At 42.9% G+C, this 16,577-nt stretch overlaps 1 long non-coding RNA gene across 1 annotated transcript; it reads left to right on the top strand.

The window, feature by feature from the left end:
• Nucleotides 1-1,587: 1,587 nt before the first annotated feature.
• On the top strand, nucleotides 1,588-2,974 carry LOC127325524 (uncharacterized). Its single transcript, XR_007867207.2, has 3 exons — nucleotides 1,588-1,735; nucleotides 2,620-2,694; nucleotides 2,868-2,974. It is a non-coding gene; the product is annotated as an uncharacterized lncRNA (long non-coding RNA).
• Nucleotides 2,975-16,577: the final 13,603 nt, after the last annotated feature.

Here is a 16,577-nt window from a genome sequence, read left to right as displayed (position 1 = left end):
TTTTGAACCCCTATGTTCCAACTAGTTTTATCTCAACACTTTCAAACTCCATTCCACTTGAGTTCATTCCCAATTGTCCCTAGACAATTGAGGTGTTTCAAATACTTTTCAAATAAGTTCTATTTCAAATGAAAACTCTTGCACCTCTTGTGTACACCTCTGATCTACCCCATAATGTTTCTTCATCCGCCAATTCTTGATCAAGTAGATGATCTCTTGATACTTTCTATGGACTCCCTTCTCTTTTCAACTAAACCCTTGACTCAGGGAGTATTTCAACCCACTCCCAATCGACCTCTTATTTGTAGAAGCAACTTATATTTTATTATGCCTATCTCACTCCTCTATTTCTTTCCATCATCACCTTGACCTCATGAATTGGAGATTCATGTCACCATATTCATCCTTGTGAGTATATGGTTATTCCACTCACCATCTCTCCTAGCCTTGCTCTACCATTGACTAAACCACCATCACCATCCCATCTATCTTGACATGCTCATGCATTGTTGCATGTGGTCAATCCCAATCTTTTCAATTTTGAATTCAAATGAAAACTTCTATTCATCAACTCTACCTCGGGAATTATCTTCTTCATAAGTTGGTCTCAACCAAAGTGGTGGAAATTATTCTCCTGGCACATGTCACCTTCATGCTCCTTTTGTATCTATATGTATCTACTCCTATACTTATCATCATCCAAATCACTCATGGACATTATATCCTCAACATCATGCCTTGGACTATACACATTGATGTTGTGCATCTCTCTCACATTTCTCACTTGCTCATGACAAGAAAGGAGCCGACCATGACTTGAAATTCGGCCAGCCTCTCCTCCTCATTTTCTTCTCTTGCAAGCCTTGCCTCCCAACTACCCCAACAAATAAATGGGCAGCCACCCACCTTGGCCAATCAAATAAGGGGCTGCCATCACTCCTTCCCTCTATAAAAACCCCTCCTTGGCCGGCCACCTCCCCCTTTGCTCTCATTTTTGCTCTCTCCACTCACTTATCCACCTTATCTACTCCCTCACACTCTTCTCCTACTCTCCCCCACGAAATTGCTGCTGCCCCTTGCTCCCATGGACGGCCATGGCCATGGAAGGCACTCCAAGATGAAGCTCCCTCCTCCCTCAAGCTTCCCCTCACCATGAGAGCCTCCCTCTCCTTCTTCTCCCCAACCCTAGATGGTTTTATCTCCTCTTATTCTTCCTCCATTGCTAAGATTGGATCTTGATGCAGGTGCATGTTGGTCCAAGCATGGAGAAGGGTGAACTATCCTCAGATCTGAAGTTCTTGAGCAAAGTTCGTCCAAATCCCTGCAGTAATTTCTGCCATCTTGCTGTTTCAGATTCTAGTACAAACTTGTAAAATCCACTAAATCTCGTGTGCAGATCCAAATCGAGTGATTCAAAGTTCCACAGTTAGATACGGAAAAGATATACAACTTGGCATTGGTCCCATCCTCAAATTCCTTACGGATTGTCCGTGGTAAATAAAGTTCTGTAAACATGCAGATTCATTGTTTGTTATATTTGTTCCGTTTTACAAAACCTTTTTGAACAAACTCAACTGTAGGTGAAAGCCCTCTTCAATACCTTCATTTTCGCGGTGGTTTCACTTCGATTGACCTCCTGAAACTGAAATGGTTCACAGATCAAGATCTGGTCAGATCTGACTTTGTCGAATTAAACCAGGAGCTTGGAAACGAATTTTCGAATGAAACAAATTGGGTAAGAACCAGCTTTTCAATACCTTTTAGATGCAGCTGACCTCATATTTTTATGTTTTATGTACGATTTGTGGTGAATTAAACTTGTTCTGTGTGTTCTGCAGACATGGCTGTTAGCTTTTAAATCACCAAAAATCCATATTTGAACCTAATTGAGTGATTGCAGTTCTGTAGGACTACTGAATGTTTTCTTAATCATCTCAAACAAGTTTCAAACCTTTATCTGTTCTGTAACTCCTGAGGTAAAGCAAATGGTATAGACATGCAGTAATCTTGTCAGTCCATTTGTGAGAGTTTCAGAAACAATTTGAACTCAAATCCAATTGTGTGTGCATCTCTGTTTAAATATATTTCAAATACCATTGGTCTCATATTTTTAGGATTTTTCTGCGATTTATGGCTTACAGATCTTGTTTTCTGTACAGTCAGATTCAAAGAAATTCCTAAAATTGCAGGTTTAATATTTTTGGGTGATTCCAATTGGGTTAGTCTTGTATTAGTACTGGCCATCTAGGAAAAATACTGTTAGTCTCTGTTCATGCATATTGGTTACTGTTATTAACATGTGTGTGCTATATGAGTTGTTGGTCCAAAACTTTTTGGTTTATTTAAAACCCTTGACCAACTCTTTTATTTAGAACTGGGCAACCTTTGTTTTATGCTTGCAAAACAAAACCTCTGCAATTTAACATTAGCTCTTTTGTTTTGCTTAAGTTCTCAAATGGTGGGGCATATCATTTGCTTCCTATTCTTGTGCGGTGTTATGTAAGCTTTATAAAATAGGGAGAATGATTGCCCGCTTTTCTAAAAATGTTTGAAAATGTATTGTGAATGTTTGTGATGCCAAACTAATGCACTTGTCCTCCTTTTTATGTTATCTACCAGGGGATACTTAGTTAGTGCCATGGTGATAGCTAGAGAGGCAATTGCTAAGTCGTGGCACTCTCATACCTCTACTAGGTAAATAAATGGGGTTTTCTAAATTAAAACTCTTAAAATTGTTTTGTGGTATCTATAAGTATTTTGTAGGTTATCCCTTATTAAGGTGGTTAGCTACTGATTGTTGATTGTTGTATGTTGTTTTGTTGAAGCAATGTGATTGATTGTGTTCCTTTTATATTTTCCGGCGATAGATGCGAACAATTCCGGAGAAGAAGAAGAAGTGGAATCGGACGAGGATTTTATTTATGTTGTTGGTATTCTTATATTGATGGAGTTGAAGAAGTCCAGGGACAAATAAGCCAAGGCAAGCCACCTCTTGATGCATCTCTGATCCTATATATCTTACTCTTGCATTATTGCAGGTTTTATAACGTGCATGTCATTTTATTTTGTCGGTGGTTAGTGCCACCCGGAGTTTTATTATTCCACCCTTAGGGTGCAGCCCTCGTTGATACCTACTTTCCACACCTCTATTAATGATATGGTGCTCATCACCTTGTCATCCTTGTCGCCATGTTTCAAAGAAGAATTGGACTATAGGTGGGAGCCCTGGAAAAATGATCACGAAAAATGTTTTCCTGAAAATGAGTTTTTTTTTTCAAAAACCTTGGAATGGGGTAGCCCTGCCCAAGTGTGGTTTTGATTAAATGTTTTGAACAGAAAAGGCTTGCTTGGAGCAAGATAGGTGAAGAAAAATTGTTTTCGAAAACCTTTTGTTGACTGAGTACATCACCGGACCTAGCCAGTACAACCACATTACCCTTTAGTGGGACGGGGCGTAGCGTAGTAGTTTGTCTCGCCTTAGTTTGAGTCCTGCAAGTGTAGTGGCAGTCCGACCATGGACGCTTCGACCGGGGTTCTTCCCATGAGAAGGGACGCAACCCATTTGCCTGTTTAGGTACGCGGGGTACAACTTATGAGCTCCCATTGAAAAATGCCTAGTGGTTGGATGGCATTCCGGAGGGTCGGGTGTCGGGGACTTTGCAACTCCTGGGAAAACGGCATCCCGGACTCTAGTGTTGGGAGGTATAACTCATTCGGCATGTCTTAGGCTAAGGCGAGCAGGCGAAAAACTACGATCGGGTACTGGTCGTGGCATATGATATTATGCAGGGATGATGCCCGCACGATGAGTATTCGGATCTTGTGGGGAAAGTGTACAACCTCTGCAGAGTGTAAAATCTATTTGAATAGCCGTGTCCGCGGCAATGGACGTGGGAAAGGAAGTGCTGAGTATCAAAAGGAGTTTTGGTTTTATAAAAGTGTTTTTCTCAAATATTGTTTTGGGAAAGTGACGCCAGTGGGACTGGTGGAAAGGTACCTGCGAGGTACGGTGGAAATTTGGAAAGATGATGGTCATATGAGATGGCCGGAAAGGAAATTGGGTCACCCTTACCTATTAGTCCGCAAACCAAAATGGTTTACAAAAAGGTTTTCAACAAAGATATAGAGATGTCATACTCTCGAGAGGAACCACCTCTCGCTCCTTGTTGCCCTAGCTTAGTGCATGTTCCTTGCTACTGCCAAATTGCATGTCCTTTACTTCTCTCTAAGGTGGTTTGCGAGTACAATTCATAATGTACTCATGGCTTTGTCCCTGGCTATTTACTTGGCCAGACTTGGTGGAATCCGACAGATGAAGAAGGAGTCGACGACATCTATGCGAGCTAGGAACGTCTTCCCAGTCAGTTGCCTGTAGGGTTATGACATGACTTCGGCCATGCGAACGCTTTCGTCTGAAGTATTTCCGCTGTGTGATTGTTGATCTCCTGCCATTGCTGCTCTTATGTAAGTATTGGTCATGCGACCTGTTGTAACCTTTTTATTTGGTATTGTAATGGATGATGTATTTGATACCAGTTCGGTTATGCTTTCACGACACACTGATCATGGGATCGTGAATGGGTATGCATAACGGGTGTTTCGGACAGCTAGTCCGGGGCCCCACATATGTACTATAAAACTTTCTTTTCTTGGTTTTTTTTCACCCTCTGATTTTTGGCTATTTCCTTTTTCTTTTGATCCCCTGCCGCCTTTGAAACGTTGAGGACTCTGCTGGCTCATAGGTCCCACATGTCAGCATGTATGAACGATAAAACTTTCCTTTCTTGGAGTTTTTTTTACCCCCTAATTTCTGGCTACTTTCTTTTTTCTTTTGATCTCAAGCCGCATTTGAAACGTTGGGACCGCTGCTGCAAAATGGGACCCGCATGTCATTCTCTATGTACAATAAAGTTTCTTTTCTTGGATTATCTTTGTCTCCTGATATTTTGTCACTTGCCTTTTTCTTTCGATCTCATGCCGCCTTTGAAACGTTGAGTAAGCTGCTGGCTCATGGGTCCCGCATGTCATCCTCTATGAACAATAAAAGTTTCCTTTCTTGTAGTTATTTTTCACCCCTAATTTCTGGCTATTTTCCTTTTTCTTTTGATCTCCTGCCCCCTTTGAAACGATGAGGACGCTGTTGGCAGGTCAGTCCCACATGTCATCCTCTATGAACAATAAAAGTTTCCTTTGATGGATTTATTTTGAACCCCTAATTAATTTCTGGATATTTCCTTTTTTTCCTTTTGATCCCCTGCCGCCTTGGAATCGTTGAGGATGCTGCTGCCTCATGGGTCCCGCACGTCAGCCTCTCAGAACGGTAAATGTTTCTTTTCTTGGATTTTGTTTACCAAATGATTTTTGGCTTATTTTTTCTTTCGATCTCCTGCCCCCTTTAAAACGTTGAGGACGCTGCTGGCTCACGGGTCCCACATGTCAGCCTCTATGAACAACAAATGCTGAGGATGCTGCTGCCTCATGGGTCCCGCATGTCATCCTCTCAGAACGATAAATGTTTATTTTCTTGGATTTTTGACCAACTGATTTTTGGTTTATTTTTTCTTTCCATCCCCTGCCGCCTTTAAAACGTTGACGACGCTGTTGGCTCATGGGTCCCTGATGTCAGCCTCCCCGTACAAGAAACATGTGATATCTGGATTATTTTGCAGACAATAAACAGTGTATTTCGCTCTGAGCTTTGCAAACGGATAAATTAAATCTTTATTTTTACATAAACAAACTTATATGTTGAATCTCCTTGTTTTTTGGTTTTGCGAAACATAGGACTTTCATGTTTTGGAGTGGGCTGAAATTGTACGAGTCAAAAGGCGTCCAGCACGATAGTTCGAAGGCCCAGATGGCAAGATGCAACCCAATCGAAATATATCTTTTCTTGGATTTTGTTTTGACCCCCTGATTTCTGGCTACTTCCTTTTTCTTTTGATCCCGTCTCCCGTGCCACCTTGGAAACGTTGAGGCCGCTGCTGCTAAATGGGTCCCGCATGTCATCCTCTATGTACAATAAAATTTCTTTCTTCGATTATTTTCGGGTCCTGATATTTGGTCACTTGCCTTTTTCTTTTGATCTCATGCCGCCTTTGAAACGTTGAGGAAGCTGCTGGAGCATGGGTCCCGCATGTCATCCTCTATGAACAATAAAACTTTCCTTTCTTGGAGTTATTTTTTACCCCTAATTTTTGGCTACTTCCTTTTTCTTTTGATCCCCTGCCGCCTTTGAAACGTTGAAGACTTTGCTGGCTCATGGGTCCCACATGTCAGCCTCTATGAACAATAAACATTTCCTTTCTTGGAGTTATTTTGTACCCCTAATTTCTGGCTATTTGCCTTTTTTTCTTTCGATCCCCAGTCGCCTTCTAAACGTAGAGGACGCTGCTGGCTCGTGGGTCCCAGGTGTCAGCCTCCATGGACAATAAACCTCTCCTTTGTTGGATTTATTTTTCACCCTCTGATTTTGGCTATTTCCTTTTTCTTTTGATCCACTGCCGCCTTGGAAACATTGAGTAAGCTGCTGACACATGGGGCCCGCATGTCATCCTCTATGTACAATCAACTTGCAAGATCTTCGAGCGAAAGAGCTTGTATTAGTGGGACCCATATGTCAACCTCTATGTACAATAAAAGTTTCCTTTCTTGGATTATTTTTAGCTCCTGATATTTGGTCACTTTCCTTTTTTTTCGATCTCAAGCCGCCTCTGAAACGTTGAGTAAGGTGCTGGCTCATGGGACCCACATGTCATCCTCTATGTACAATAAAGTTTCTTTTCTTGGATTTTTTTTACCCCTGATTTTTGGTCACTTGCCTTGACGCTGCTGGCTCATGGGTCCCACATGTCAGCATCTATGAACAATAAACCTTTCCTTTGTTGGATTTATTGTTTACCCCTAATTTCTGGCTATTTGCCTTTTTCTTTTGATCCCCAGCGGCCTTTGAAAACGTTGAGGAACCTGCTGGCTCATGGGACCCGCATGTCATCCTCTATGTACTATAAAATTTCTTTTCTTGGTTTTTTTCACCCTCTAATTTTTGGCTATTTCCTTTTTCTTTTGATCCCCTGCCGCCTTGGAAACGTTGAGTAAGCTGCTGACTCATGGGACCCGCATGTCATCCTCTATGTACAATCAACTTTCTTTTTTTGGAGTTTTTTTACCCCCTAATTTCTGGCTACTTTCTTTTTCTTTTGATCTCAAACCGCATTTGAAACGTTGAAACCGCTGCTGCAAAATGGGACCCGCATGTCATCCTCTATGTACAATAAGTTTCATTTCTTGGATTTTTTTTGGCTCCTGATATTTGGTCACTTGCCTTTTTCTTTCGATCTCATGCCGCCTTTGAAACGTTGAGTAAGCTGCTGGCTCATGGGTCCCGCATGTCATCCTCTACGAACAATAAAAGTTTCATTTCTTGGAGTTATTTTTTACCCCTAATTTCTGGCTACTTCCTTTTTTCTTTTGATCCACTGCCGCCTTTGAAACGTTGAGGATTCTGTAGACTAATACAAGCTTTTTCTCTCCAAGATCTTGCAAGTTGATAGATTAAATCATGGAATTATTAGGATATGTTTTAAATTTCAAATCCACTTTATGAATTATTAAAAATACCGTTATCCATGTGGGTATGGAGCGATCAAGGATTTTCATATTGGGCATGAGCAGTTTCAAAAATTGGAACCCAATAATTCAAAATAAATAAAAACAACTTTTATGTAGAATCTCTTCGTTTTTTTTGGCCATTCATAGGATCTGTGTTTCATTAGAAAAGGGCCGAAATTGCATGAGCAGAAAGGCCCATTTGTAGTTATTGGGCTTCGACAGCCGGAGCAAGTAGGCCGATAGCAATTACCATGTAGATGGCCGTTGGCAACCCAAAGTGAAATATTGGGCCCAACAGGGGAAGGCTGAACAGTACTATTTTCTAATTGGAAGGTGGTACATGGCGTAATCCTGCCAAAAAAAAGATGGACACGGGTTGCTGAAATTTGCCCATCTGCGCCTAATATCGCCGCCGCGGCTCCGCTTCCGCCGCCGCCGCCATGCCTCGTCTTGCGTCGAGCTCGCGGTACTGCCGCGTCTTGGGCACGGGGTACCGCGGCGTCCGCGCGCGCCCCAAAGGTACGTATTACGCGGAGATACGTGACGGCGGCGAGCGCATCGGCCTCGGCACCTACGAGACCGCGCACGAGGCTGCGCGCACGTACGACGCCGTGCCGTGGCGGCTCGGGCGCCCGCGATCGTCGATGAATTTCCATGACGTGTGTACGCGCCAGCAGGCCGAGGATCTCGCGCCGCCGCCGTACATCGTTAGACAGGAGGAACAGCGCCACCGCCGTGAGACGGAGCGCCGTTTGCGCATCGCCGAGCGGGACGAGCGCGCGGCGCGCGAGTGGGCGGCCCGCTTCCCCGAGGACGTTGCCGCCGAGAACGAGCACTTCCGCAGACGGAGGGCGGAGAAGGCGACGAGGCGGCTGCGAAGAAGGAGGACCGCGCACGACGGAGGGCGGAGAAGGCGACGAAGCGGGCCTTCATCGAAGCGCAGCTCGCCGAGCCGACCACCATTGGCGAGGACGACCCCCGTTGGATTGACCTCTTCTCGTCGGATCCGGTGTCGGGCACGACACCGGACTCGTCAGATGTCGAGTTTTAGTTTAGTTTTATCGCACTACTTTGTAAAAATATGAACTATAGAGTTTCTATCAAGCTAATTTTATCCTATTTTATGTCTATTTCTAGTCTTTGTTTGATCTTCTGTTTTACTGCACTCTATTTTTCATTATATTCTGTTTTTGGCGCTGCATTTATAGCGCCTCTGAAAATACGTTGTTTCAGCCCTGCATTTGGCCGCCACAGTTTGCAGCTTCCGGTGAAGCTATTGCCGGCTCCATGCGCAGCATCAGCCCACAGCGCCAAAATATTGAGCCACTGCTGGAGTTGCTGTAATATGTTTGTCAGCAGGAGCTTACCTAATTAGTGAAAAAGATGTTCAGCGTGGGATTCGAAAAAAAGATCTTCAGGTTTTTTTCCCTAGCGATCCTAGTTCGGACTTTTGATTGTGTTGGCTAGTGCATGAAGCTTGACACCAGTATTATGTGATCCTGATATGAGGATAAGAACACCTTCAGCTTGCATTGCTAATGGTGTCTACTGCAGCAGTGGCGTACCTTCAATGGAGCCTGATGCAAGAGAGTTGGTACTGGTGAGCCTGCACTTGACATCATCGTGCCACCTGAAGTAGGTGGTGTATTGGGATTAGACTGATAAGCATAGCACCTTGCAAAGAACAAGATGATGCTAGTGTTGGTTAACGTGATTTTACGCCAAAATTCATGTATGCTCAACAGGTACCGTACCTAGTTTGGATATTGTGTTGTTACCCTTTTGTGGTTTGGTGTTTGTCCAACAGAGAAAGCTACTCTTTTCCCGTGTAAGTGTTATTATGTGAACAAAAGTTGTATGTACATATATATCGGTCAGAGAACCAAGATTGCATATTCTTGCCTGGTTATAACACATAAATCATAATAACAATTAAAGAGAAAAGGGACATTTGCCTTTGCAATGTGATTATGCCAAGTAGATTAGACAACCAACCACAAACATTACAGGTCAACAGCCAAACGCATGCGAAAGTCCTAAGATAAGCTCCATAATACATGTTGAAACCAAAATCCTAGAAACCATAAGAAAGGTAGCTCCACATCACAGTTCCACGACAGCAGCAAACTGATCATAAAACATATATCAAGTCAGGACAGCTGCACCACTGGGTAAGCATCCATGGGGTCTGGCTCAAGAGCGAAGACTGTGTGAATGCTGCAAAATGTGGCTCTTGCCTCACCCCACCCATACATCTTATCATGGAACCTTACCAAATCAGCAGGAATCATCTTGACATAAACATAGCTCCTCTCTCCATGCTGATGGGATTGAACAATGCGCCAGTTGCAGTGCTTCAGCTTGTCAAACAGTATGCAGGAGATGACGAAGCATGCTGGCTGGTCTTTTGTAGTGACAATGGCTTGGAGTAGCTGGTCCTGTGAACCACCCAACTGGATCTTTAGAGCTTGAAGGACAGTCCGTGCTATATAAGCTACCGTTGCTGACTTCAGCTCAGGTTCAGGTGAATGACAGCTGAAATCTTGTCCTAGAGATGCAGATCCTTCTTGATCAGATTCAGCGGAATCATCACCACTACTTACAAAAGTGCGTCGAGTTCTACTGTAAGGCACATCAGGTACATGCTCCAGTTCATAGGAGTCGGGTGGGACATCACCGTTTGCTGAAATCTCTACAATACCAGCTCCAGGTAGACCACCAGTCTCTACAGAGGGTAAACCACCAATATCCACTTCAGAGGATTCTCGTGGCATGACACCTTTCGCTAGAGGTTCTACCCTACCAGCTCCAGGTCCACCACCAGTCAGTACTGTGGGCATAGTCATGACGGGTTCTACCAATACAAAACCTCCTTCGGGTGCAGGATCATCAGTAGCAACTCCAGCATCAGCACCAGTTAAATCGGTCTTGACAATAGGTAAACCGTTTTGCTCCAGTTCAGAGAATTCCCGTGGCACGACACCGTTCACTAGAGGCTCTACACTAGCAGCTCCAGCTGCACCACCAGTTTCTACAGCAGGGGGTAAACCCAATCCACAACCTTCTTCATGCGGCACGATGATGCGAGGTATAGGCTCATCAGTACCAGGTCCAGCTGCATCAGTCTCCATAGACAGTAAACAAGGTGGCGTCAGAGGTTTAAAAGACTGGCATGCCATTTCACCTTTGTCATCAGACAATATAGAGTTTTCTTCAACTCTATGTTTCTGCAATAATAAGCACATGAACAGAAACTAGACTAGAGCATCTAGCCATCTAATAGGGGCAGCGGCAAAACAAGCGTCGGTCCATATGTTTACCTTGTCATCTGGGATATCAGAACACACAGATTTAGAAGTCATTTCACATAGCATCCGCTTTTTCGTTCCTTCCCCTACGTCCATCTGGAATAAGTAATACTATTGATCACATAAAACTAATTAATCAAATATATGCATATGTTGAGAAGTTTGCACGGCAAATTGTGGATTCTGCTTTTATCACCTACGAATCGTCGTTCTATATATTTACCTTGTCATCTGGGATATCAGAAGTCACAGAATGAGAATCATCTCACTAAGTATCGGTTTTTTCGCTCTTTCCCCTCCATCCATCTGCAATAAGAAGTACTATTGATCACATAAAGCCAATTCATTGAATATATGCATATGTTGAGAAGTTTGCACAACAAATTGTGGATTCTACTTCCAATCACCAAGTAATCTCGTGAGAAATGCATGATCAAGATATGTTTCTCCCTCTTGATCGACATCTGCATCTCCATTAAGACTAATCATCGTGCGATGGTGCTCTTCAGAAGAGTGCATACACTTCCAATCAACAGACAAGCAAAAAATTGTTGATTCTAGTAATGCTTAATCAGCAGTGGCCATGGAACGACCATAGATCGACCAAGCAAAAAAATAAATCATCAGCCTACTGACTACCAGGCAAAACAAACTAGGCCCATACATGGCCTCACAAATCATCATCAAACGTCGATCAAACTAGCAAGTTTGAACATGGATTACTAATTTATTTTCTGATAAAGTGAGTATATTAATATCGAAAGATATTGATTACACTGAGCCTCTGCAACAACGCAATACCTTACTGGTAGTACGGATGCACATGGATTCCTAATACTCCCTCTATTCGTTTTTAATTAGTCGACGCGAGGGAGAGAAGAAAATGAACTGTCGATGCTTTCAACTAGAGTCAATTAAATACGAATGGAAGAAGTACGTAGTAGTATTGACAAATATCCATATCTAGTCTAAAAAAAAATTGGCATGTAAATCCTAGTTGTCTACTAAACTAGGATCAATACCCTAGATTAGGGTTGCAAGCGGCGTCTGCGAATCATCCCGCAAAGCCGAAAATTAGAGCAAATAGTGGTTGAGATTAGAGCAGATTTAAAGCACTCGCACTGAAACTAGCTAGCCCGCTACCCACCCCGCTTGACACCCTGCCCTAGATGTGAATCTACACCAAATATTCAAACAAGGATGAGCAACCACCAATAAAATTTTATCCGCACATCATCATCTCTACCATACACAAGGGTATGGTGATTTCACATACAACCATTGTTGCCGCGGGACGAGGATGAGTGATGCGCCGCGGAGAAGGTGCCTCACGCCTCTGTCGCCGCCACCGTCGAAGAGGAAGTCGAAACCGCGCGATTGTGGTCCGTCGCCGATATGGCGGTGGAGCTACTAGGGAAGAGGTGGAGGTGGAGGTGGAGAGGGAGTGATGGTTTGTACTAGTGGCGGCCGGTGAGGTAGTTATAAATACAGCCTCTCTCTCTTTTTTGGCAAGGAATGCAGCTTCTCTTGGAAGGCAACGAGGCAACGCACTCCAGATTTCGTATATTACTATAATAATATGGGCGGAGAAATTTGGACGCATCTGTGTTGTCTTGTCAAATGAATCACCAGGATTTGCTTTTAGTACTCCAGATTTGGGCGACCCAAGGAAGTAGAGATAGTAATGTACGCCATCTAGCTGCACGCTATCAAATCAAATAAATGGTCATGCCATTTACTTTTAAGATGGTGCAGCAGTTATTCTGACCAAAGAAACATGCACGTCTGCTGATTATTTCTGATGGGTATACATTTACCGTCCGCTAGCAAAGATTGTTTGGCACATTGTTCTTATGGCTTTCAACATCACACCCCTTAATAATATTATTAATCAATGTTTGGGCAATCAATTGAGTGTGTTAATATAAAATTAAAACCCACAAATCCAACTGTACTATTTTAGGGCCATATGAAGGACAAGGAATGATTTTAAATGCCATATGGAGTACCTCCAACCATGTGAAATATGGTTCTGTCATGCAGGTGATACCCATGGCTTCGCATTGGATCTGTATGTTGTCCTACATACAGTCAACTATGAAGTACCACGATTTGGTTTTTGGGTGCAACCGGCTAGAGAATGATGCACGGGTTTGTACAACCAGTACAATTCACATTAAGATTTTCTGATAGGATTTTGATGTGTATATGTAAGAATCATACACTAGAATGTCTTCTATGTTTAGATGGTTGATCTACGTTTATACTTTCTGTGAACCATGAGGTTAAGACCTTTGTACTGTAATAAAGATTGCTAAATAACAGTATATATGTATGCCTCTAGGGACACTGAAACAGCCAAACAACCATGCATGTGTATAGACCGTATTTGATCAAATTAAAAGAAGCACCTGGGTTCATGCAAATAGCATCAGTTAATCACCTAAGTCCATTAGCTATAAATAGTTAAATAGGAGTCAAGACCAACTGAGCTAGCTAGTAGTATGATCCTACTATTACATAAATATCCCTAACTCTGATTGTCTTTGTTCCAGTCCAGCGCGTTGGTGTAGCTTGGGATGAACCAAAACCCCGTATGCCAGTTGGCCCCTGGACCGCTGCTTGAGAAAGAGATGCTTTGGTGGTCTTCGCCATTTAGACTGAAGCGGAAAATTTCTTGATGTGATGTGTCAAACTGAGAGCCAATGGCCTGAGGCGTGGTGTAGATGCAGTTTCTTCTTGTCAAATATCCTGGGGGAAATGTTGCACCACCCACTGGCATGAAAATCGGATAGTTCAACCCAAGGAACATAGAATAGTCTTCAAGATTAGTAACCCTTTCCCACGGGTTGGCTGGAAGTAACCGACTAGTGTCATTCGAGAATACAATGCAGGTATACCCCGAATAGCTGTGAACAGCGCGACCGCAATGGACAGAAGGGGTACTATCATAATAATAAGTTGGAGCACCGTCAGCGTCAAAATCCATTACGCCACGTGCATAGACCAGGAGAAGTCTAGAACGATCTTGAGATCTTGCCAGCCACCACGTACGACTATTAGAGTCAAAATCATCATAGCCATCAAATCCAGCCGTCCACGGAATGAATGGAGCAGGGAGCACTATAGGACCTTGAAAAAGGAAAGAGCACGTCACATGAAAATATATTTCATGATTTATCTACTACTCCCTCCGATTCATATTAATTGACTTCAATATGGATGTATCTAGAACTAAAATGTGTCTAGATACATCCATATTAGAGTCAATTAATATGAACCGGAGGGTGATATTGATTTGATATTGGGATGCCAATACTAGTACTTTATAAAATCATGGTCGAACATAAGATGGTTTGAAATATATTTCGAACATCTTGGTAAAACTTCATATGGATTTAAAACATGTTCCCCAAAATATTGGTCCAAATTTTAGATGGTTTGAATATAGTACTCCTTATTCTCTAGAACCGGGGGAATATAAACAAATGAAAGTCTTTATCAATATTGCATGGCACCTTTATTGATTCTATTTCTACTCTACCTTAAATTTTCTAGGGAGTAATAATAAAGAAACTTAATTACTAGGGGGCCTTTTTCCTACGGAACAACATGCACATTAGACCATACTAAAATTCCTATAGATGTTAAATTCTATATATGTCCATACCACAAGAGGGTTATGGTGTGCGCCTATGGAATTCCTTTAAGCCAAAAGATGCCAAGACAGTTCAACAAATAAGAGGTGAAATACTATATAAGTTACGTATATAAAAAAGATAGGAAGGAAATGTTACCAAATTGATTAGGATTCCATGCGTAAACATTTCCAAGCTCAGTAACGGCGAACACAAGTCCGTTATGTATAATTGCATCGCAGTATATGGCGCCGTACTGAAACTGATTTTCAAGAAATATCCATGTACGAGGATATTCGCCATGGAGGTAGGCAATTGCAAAGTCGAAGATTGCGACAAGGGAGAAATCTTTATACCCCCTAGCAGTTGTAGGAACTTGGCAAATAGCTATCTTCTGCAGTTGAATAGCAGAACGCTGATACTCGAATATAAGTGGATTGCGTGTGGTTTCCAACTTCTTCCTCAAAGATGGAAGCTTAATCTTGCGATGAGTGTAGACATTGAGGAGGTTCCACTTGCCTTCGGGGCCAACCATGGCGATCCAATCTCCATTGGCGCCTGCCCGCTCCTCATCCTTACCGTGTGGCATTAGGCCATCATAGGAGAACCTGTCCAGCGGCACTAGTTTGCACTTGCTGTGCACCGGCAAATCCTCCTTGAACACCCATGGTTTATCCGCCGGGTCACAACAGAGAACATACGGAAGGCCAAACGGCTGAGAAGCAGGCAGAGTGGCACTGTATTTGGCTGACTGAAGAATACTTTTGGAGGAACCGACTAGGGACGCGGCGGTGATGGCGTCGCACTGGCTGATGAGCACTTCAAGGGGGCCTTCCGTAAACAGCTTGTGAAACAGCCCAGATCCACAGACCATGCTCGATTTCGCCATCGCAATGAGGCAGGTGGTACAATGGGGTTGGTATTTTCTTGGGAGATTTACTGATTCGAACTTTGGGAGAGAGATGGCGATCAATGGCGGCAGGTGGGGGTTTGAGTTGGAGAACAGAGGCTCTCAAACTGGGCACTGCTGGATAGGATGCGAAAGCGCCATGGCGGAGACGCAGGCGCGTGCTATGGAAGCTGGGCGGAGTGGGGATAGACGACGGAGGTGAACCGAGACGCTCCTCCTCTTATGCATATACTGCCTACTGCAGTTTCGAGGAGAGTGTGAATGTGTTCAAAAAAAGAGGAGAGTGTGAATGTGTTCAAAAAAGGAGGAGAGTGTGAATGTGTTCAAAAAAGAGGAGAGTGTGACTGTGACCCGACACCCGAGTAGGAGCAGACGGACTATAGGAGTAGCTCCATCATTACAGTCCATTAATCGTGCTTCCTACAATAAATAAGTGAAACATCCCAGGCTTGTGTTGTCTAATCAAATCGATGGCCATGTCAGTATTATGGTGAACAAATAAAACAAATACACACCAACCTTGTTCTTTTTGCAACGTACACCAACCTAGCAAGGCATCAACCTTCTCGCCATCAACTAGGACTCCGTGGCTCCATCCCACCAAAGTTGTCTCAACTTTGTAAAAAAAAATACATCTATCCATCTAAATTTTAACAAAGGTGAGACACTTTTGGTGGGACCGAGGGAGTACAAAAAAAACTTTACTACTCCATGTTAGTATCGGCCACTTTTCGAAAAGTAATTCAAATTTTAACTGAAGGCGTGCTATTTTATGGTCCTGAAAATTGCCAAAAAAAAATACAACCCAAAAATGCAACAGATCCATGTTAAGGGGGTACACCCTACGCAATATACATTAAGAAACTTCGAAACTTCAGCGACCTTGTAATAATGCCCATGACAGTGCAGTTTTGCCAAATTAGGAAGAGACGAAATATGAATTCAACCAAAGAAAACTAAATGAATCCTTAGACAATATAGCATAGTTAACACGTTCAGAAAAAAATGATGACTCCAAGATAACAACATTAGCAAGAAATACTCCATTTTAGTTTGAACTTGCAGTCACATATATATAGTACTACCAAAATACTAATACTCCGAGCTGCA

Source organism: Lolium perenne, chromosome 3 (assembly GCF_019359855.2).
Source record: "Lolium perenne isolate Kyuss_39 chromosome 3, Kyuss_2.0, whole genome shotgun sequence".
NCBI lineage: Eukaryota > Viridiplantae > Streptophyta > Magnoliopsida > Poales > Poaceae > Lolium > Lolium perenne.
Note: the sequence above shows the minus strand (reverse complement) of the source record. Positions and strands in the feature narration are given on the sequence as shown.